General features: G+C 39.0%; 1 pseudogene; it reads right to left on the bottom strand.

Moving 5' to 3' along the window:
* Positions 1–1115: 1115 nt before the first annotated feature.
* LOC106974517 (40S ribosomal protein SA-like) lies at positions 1116–2186 on the bottom strand (annotated as a pseudogene).
* Between the last annotated feature and the right edge of the window lie 5253 nt (positions 2187–7439).

Genomic DNA, 7439 nt, shown 5'->3' with positions numbered 1-7439 from the left:
ACTAAGGCATAGTATTATTTGTGAGCACATGATGTCATACATTTTATATAATAAACATGTAACTTATAGCAAAAAAAAGAAGCACAATTAACAAAATGATGATGTTTGTACTGATTAGTATGAACACTTCAAGGATAAGGGATGTGGAATTAAGCTTTCTGATCTCCAGTATTCTAAGGGATTGTCACTTCTTTTTTAAGAGTTACTAATTGGGCATTAGGTTAGAAATGGGTGTCTTCTTTAAATGATTCTATTTACCAATCTTTAAAAACATATTTACCAATGAATTGTGTTTTTCTTATGTTTTGTTTTTAATCTGGGGATGTTCTTGCAATTTGTGGCAGGCAAAGAAACATAGCTTACATTCTTCCTAAGGAACTACTCTTAATTATAATACACGCCACCAGCAATTTTTCCTTCAAAATCCAAGAAAATATAATGGTATATAACAGTTATTTTTAAGTGAATGAATATGCTGGTATAATGCTGAATATAAGGCCTTTTACCTCCTCAGCTGAATCCATGCTATGATATTCTCATTGATACACACAGAAGTTGCTGCCCCAAAATGAAGTCTCTACTTAACTGGAGAGGTTCTATCCATTTTTATGTTTATCTCTTCAGTTTTCCTTAGTTTTTTCCTGATGTCATTTTTTTTTAGTTATCCTAGATCCCATCTAGGATACCATATTTCTTTCCGTCGTTACATCTCCTTAGCTTTTTCTTGACAGAGTGTTTTTCAGATTTTCCTTGTTTTTGGTGACCTTAAAAGTTGTGAGGAATACTGGTACGTTATTTTTGTAGACTGCCCCTCTAATGAAATTTACTGATTATTATTTCATGATTAGACTTACAGTTACGGGTTTTCTGGAGAAAGACAGACGAGCTACCATGACATTTTTATCACCGTATTAATACCATACCAAGGATGTCCTGTGTACACAATTTATCACTGTTCGTGTGGATCTTGATCATGTGGTTGAGATAATAGTGTTTACCAGTTTTTGCCACTATGAAGGTTGTTAAGGTTGCTCTTCTTTTTTTTTTTTTTTTTTAGAAGTGGTTTGTCTTCCATCAACCTTATTTCCATTTTGTTTGCCCTTGTGGAAAAGCAGCTAAGACCACTCACTGGCGGTTTGTGCCCGTTCATGGGTCTGAGCAGTGGGAGACGCAGACCAGTCCTCAGTGGCAGGCTGAACACTCTAGTCTTTAATAGGGAACCGCTTAATATCCATACCTGCACACCTTCAGACCAGTCTGTGACTTCAGGTTGTGTAGCAGCGAACCCAGGAGCTGGACAAGTCCCCTGACCCTGAAATTCCTCCTCGGGTCGTAGCTTTTTCAGCAGCAGCTTGCCCTTCAGTTTCGATCTCTTCAAAATCTGCAAGATCAGGCATCGCCTCTCACGGGTCTTCACAGGAAATGGTGCCACACATACGCAGAACTTCCCAAGCCAGCAACCACCCCATCAGACCCACTGAGTCACTGCAAGGGATGGCAATGTTCACATCGCACAGGGGAGAGTCTGTGCCACACAGAGTGATGGTAGGCACTCTGAGAGGCTGGTGGTGGCCAGCCCTGGGATCAGTAACCACCAGAAGTCTTGGCTTCTGGAAGACTGCCTGGCTTCTGGTTGGTAAAGGTTTTGGGAGTGAAACAGCCAGCAACAGGAGTGGCCCCGGTAGCAGTAACAAACTTCAGCACAGCTCACTGGTCAGTACTCCTAGATGATAGGACACTGACATCGGCAGGATTTTCAATAGCAACAATGGTACGAGCTGCCAGCAAAAGCTTCTCCCAGATTCTCTTCAGGTTTATGATGTAGATACCATCACTTTTCCTTTTGTAGAGGTACCGTTCATCTGGGAGTCGAGGTTGGTGAGACCTAAGCGGGTTCCTACTCCAAGAAATTTGAGGATATCCTCCTCCTTCATTTGCGGGACATCAAGGGCTCCAGGCATTGTCAAAGTTTCCCTTAAAGTTACTATAGGAACACAGAACAAGGCTGTATAGACACCTTCCTGGGTAGTGCAGAAAGGCAAGGTTGTTCTTCCTTCTGCTTCCAATACTGTCATTTTGCTAATAACTCACTATGTGCAGCTCATATTTAAGGAGTGGGAAGTTATGTTCTCCTTCCTTGAAGACAGTGGGTCCATATAAATGTTGTGAATTTTCCAGCATGCGGATTCACCTCTTTTCTCAAGTCATTAATACTTTGTATCAGTATGGACTCAGAGATATTTAGTTTATACTTTGAGTTATAATTCAGTGGGTTTTTCTTTCTTTCTTTCTTTCTTTTTTTTTTTTTTTTGGTTGTTCAAAATGTTCCAACTTTGGCCATCAGAAGTTTAGTCAGCTCTGGTGTCCCTTTAACATATCCTCACCCATATGTTTTGGTTGTTCTTCTGGCTATTTGTTATTGCTTGTTTTTGAGCACGTCCTTAATTTCTGGCAACATGAGATGCTCCAGACCCATCTTGTGTATTTCCCGCCTCCAAATCATGGAACTAGTCAATTTCCAAGGAGCCTGAGTTCTTTATACTAGAGACACGGATTATAAACGAAGACCTGGGCCTTAAAGGTGCTCACTGATGATACAGTGTTGTTGCTCACTGGTCTTCCCAGGTGACAAAGGGTATGTAAGTGTGTACTCTAACCTGTGGATATGCACATGTCCAGAAACATATCTAAACATAAACATTTGTTTCTATAGTAAACTATAGGAGTTCAACCTTGGTCACAGTGTATAACCTTTTATACAGTTTTGAGTTCAGAGATTAATAAAATCCTTTTATGATTCAAGGATTAAATCATGCACGCAAAACATGCTACTTGGATTAGCAACAGATCAATATGTAAAGACACTCCATAATTTGGCAACTATCAATTTAAAACTCTTGTTCTTAAAAGTGGTTCAAAGGTCCAACACTGTATTCTTCCAGTGTGTAAATTGTACTGCACATTGTTCCTTCTGGCACTGAGTTTTCAAAACCTCACAGAGTACCATTTTTAGGCAAAGCAACAATAGAAGTATCTGTCCATGCAGGGGAGGTAAAGAGTAGGGTCAGTTTCAGTGTTAATCATCTGGCAAGACAGTGATACTAAGACTCATGGTCTAAAAATAAAATATCTTACAAACTGTAAACCTGCAACACATGATTTTTACACCTACTTACTAGAAAACTAAAGAATGTATTAATTTTGAAAAAGGTAATATGAAAACAAGAATGCATTTTTGCTAATCTACAAAAAAAAAGTTCTACTACAATTCAGAAAAATTTTATAAGACAGAGACCTAATGCTCACTGAAGAGAAGAGAAAAAATATACTTACTAAGTTAGCAATTATTCAGAGGAAATTAAATACCCAATTAGGGGAAAGGTGGCATGTGTAAGAAAAAGGAACATCCTCAGATAACACTGATAATACCAACCATCTGACAGAGAATAACCTTTTAAAAATTTTATCTGTGACACTTTTATTCAGCTTATTCTGGGTGCAGTGTGGTGTACATTAATTTCCACTACGTATTTTGTCAAATACTGTCATCATCGTTTGATCATATCAAATACTTCACCCACTCCACTCCAGTACACCCACAGCTAAGAACAGCATACTTCATTAGTGTCAGAATTTCCTAGTATCAGAAGCTACAGGCTCCTTCAAGACAAAAGTCTGTAAGAGTCTAGTGCATAGTTTGTATAGCACACAACACAACTCAGTTCAGAGGGTATTTTGGTAACTCAAGCAAAGCGAGGGTAGGGACTACTGAAAAGTAAGTCTTGGGGCGCCTGGGTGGCTCCATTGGTTAAGCCTCCAACCTCGGCTCAGGTCATGATCTCACGGTTTGTGGATTCCAGCCCTGCATCGGGATCTGTGCTCAGAGCCTGGAGCCTGCTTCAGATTCTGTGTCTCCCTCTCTCTCTTCCCCTCCCCTGCTTGCACCCTGTCTCTTTCTCTCTCAAAAATAAATAAATATTAAAAAAAAAAATACAAGAACAGAAAAACAAGTCTTTAAGAAGTCTTGTCCTTTTAGGGCTCGAACCCATACTTTAAACAAACAAAATTCAGTAATTTCTGATTAGTTTTTCCATAAAACTATTTGAGCCAATCTGTAACGAAATTTTGGCATCGAATGTGACGTCTCCACCAGTTTTGAGCAAAGTGTACATAGGTTCCAAGAGGGACTGCGTAAGGAAGGAGAGGCTTAGATGTTTACAAGCTGACATATTTCCTCCCTCTTCTGTTTTTGTTTTTATTTTCAATGTTTATTTGTTTAGTTTGAGAGAAAGACAGAGAGCAAGTAGGGAGGGGCAGAGAGAGAGGGGGAAAGAGAATCCCAAGCAGGCCCTACACTGTCAGTGCAGAACCTGACATGGGGCTCATTATCATCACCGTGAGATGATAACTTGAACCGAAACCAAGAAGCGGATGCTTAATGGACTGAGACACCAAGGCACCCCTCCCTCCCTCTTCTTGATGAGTGTCCAGGAAACTGCTGTAAAAGCTTTATCAAAAACTGCCTTGAAGTGTGATAACCAGGTACTTCAGTCACTCTACAGCCCAGATCCCCTCAGCCATGGCAAAGTCTTGTGGGCAGTGAGGGGAACGATCTTCTCTTACAGTTTCTCAGGTTTTCATCATCAATATGATCAAAGTTCCCTCTAGGAGGAGAAGGGTGTTGAGTCAATAGTGTTGCACTTCAGGATACCACGTTGCAGAGATTGTCAAATGATTTAAGACTCAAAGGAGAAGAACAAACTAAGAATGTGTCCGTTTGTGGACAAGACAGAAGGTATAAAGTGTCTTAATCTCCTTGTCCAGTTTATTCCATCAAGATTCTCCTGTTTCCCATGTCCCATCATATTGGCAAAACAGTTATAAAACACAGTAGAGATATATTCTCCAGGAGATGTGTTGGTTGTGTGACTGATCAGTAAGCAAGTTTTATTTATATACCCATCCCCCACCACAACACACTTGATGGCCTGCTTGGGGCTCCAGGTGTTGAGAAAGAAAGCAGTGGCTTGGCTAGTCCAAAGCCCAAGCTTATCATTTATATCAACCAGTCAAGCCAGATATTTAGGGACTAGCTCGTTCCTATGTAATACTGTATTTTTGAGAGTGAAATCCCTGAACTGGGAATACCAGACTTAAAATTGTTTATAGATATCTGACATTGGAAGTTGACTTTGTATCTCTGTGGTACAGTTCCCTTATTTATCAAAGAAGTCAGAGCCCAGTATAGTTATGAGTATAGAGTAAGATTATATACCTGAAGTGCTAAAGTAAAAATAGTGCCTTGATTTCAAATAAGTGTTCAATGGATATAACTGACTAGGAATTTAGCATTACTACAACATCTCAATTCCTGTCCCATTTGGCCTGGAACACTTATTATTATTGATCTTCTCTTGGGAATTAGTAGCAATATCCTCTGGCTGAACAAAACAAAATACTAAAGCAAAACAGACCAACAAACAAAAATAGTTACTTTACTTAAAACAAAGTAGTTTGCCAGGAATGGCAGCAAACCCTGGGCTGATGGATGAGAGATTACTCCACACTTTGCTAAGAAAGGGAGGAGAAGGCATGGGGGTCAAGACCCCATTCCCCTCACTCATATTCCCATTTATTGCAGCGTCAGGCCAATCACAAATCTCAGTTGGCTTGAGGTGTACAGACGGCGCCTAACATTTCAGGTATGCAAAAACAAAGGGTGCATGACTTAAAGGCAAACCATTGCAAGAGACTGACTAAATCAGAGACCTACAGCAAGGGTCTCTGTGTCCAACTGTGTTGCTAAACATTGTATACAATGTATAGATAATGGAGTTCCCAGAGGCCTGCAGAAAGAGTTCCAAGAGACCCAAGCTTAACTGCAGCCCATCAGAAATCTTCCTGTTACATTTTAGCTGGCCAACCATTGTGTATAATCTCCTCATCCTCAGTAATGACCCCAACAGCAGTTAATCCATTTGTAGTTACTAGTACCTTACATATAACACAAAAGCATTTCTGTCTTCCCCAAGCAAAGGCAGGGACTTCCAAGGCACTATTGCTGGGATTTACAATGGAACCCCAGTTCACAGAGGGGAACTCTGGATAAGAACTTCAGAGCCTAGACAGGGATTTGTTTTTCAGGAATAAATAGCTAATGCGAGATTTCTCAGTCAGTAACTGATTTTTTCGTAAGACTGTATTCATCTATCCCTGCAACATGCTTCTTTAAATAATAAGATGAATAAATCATTTACAGTTTATTTTGCTTGAAGAGAGATTATTTCTATCAGATGCAGTTTAGATTTTGGAGAATGGTCAGAGTTTGGGGACCACCCATTATTTGTGTAGAGATTTAAAAATAATAGTGGTTGTACACTAAGCTAGAGTAGCAATTACACAAGGCTTGACCTCTTTAGAGGGGAAATGTCTCACAGAAGTGATAAAAAATCCATGTGTAAAGATTCAAAATATCAGGGAGTAAAAAAAAATATTCTAATCAAGCCACTCCAAATCAGTCCAGAAGGTGACTAATGACATTTCTTATTATTAATGCTTTTTTAAAAGTGCACTTAACATGATAAATCATTTTTCGTATATGAAACCAATCAGGATCAGAGCATTTGCCCTGTGTGAGGATAGGATTAACATACTGCTACTTAAACAACTAATGTTCCAAATATCCAGTGGTATATTAAATTGTCTGTGACCTCTAGAAATTAACCCCCCCCCAAAATTTTAAATTTCTTCTACTGAAACTATGTAATATAAATTTATTACTTATAAAATACAACCTAACTATTAGCCTAATTTTCTTCAAATCCTTTAATTTTTAAAATCCTTGATAGTAAAAATTATGTACTAAAACGTCTAAGTACATCAGTGTGATCTCTCAGAATCCCAGATTAAGGCAAACTACAACATGGGTCATTTTCCTTAGAATTCTTGATGAATTTCTGGCTGATTGGCACCACTCTCCTTCCTAACAGAACCAAAATTTCTTATTATGATTATTTTACAGCCTAATTTTTTTATACCATTCCACACATTTCATTAGAGCCTTTAGCGCAAGTGGTCACAATCAGTCTTTTATTTGTATTCAAAGTAAAAGAACTAACATAAAATCCCCAAAATTTTATTCTATTCCACTACACAATTCTGACACAACAGATTTTTAAATTTTTTTAATGTTTATTTATTTTTGAGAGAGAGAGACAGAGTATGAATAGGAAAGGGACAGAGCGAGGGAGACAGAGAATCCGAAGCAGGCTCCAGGTTCTGAGCTGTCAGCAAAGGAGCCCAACGTAGGGCTTAAAATCACCAACCACGAGATTATGACCTGAGAGCCAAAGTCAGACACTCAACTGACTGAGCCACCCTGGCACCCCTGACCCAACAAAATTTTTTAAGCCTGGGTATTATTAATAATTTTCTTAAAA

Source organism: Acinonyx jubatus, chromosome A1 (genome assembly GCF_027475565.1).
Source record: "Acinonyx jubatus isolate Ajub_Pintada_27869175 chromosome A1, VMU_Ajub_asm_v1.0, whole genome shotgun sequence".
Classification (NCBI taxonomy): domain Eukaryota; kingdom Metazoa; phylum Chordata; class Mammalia; order Carnivora; family Felidae; genus Acinonyx; species Acinonyx jubatus.
The sequence above is the reverse complement of the archived record's forward strand: the minus strand, read 5'-3'. Positions and strand labels throughout refer to the sequence as shown.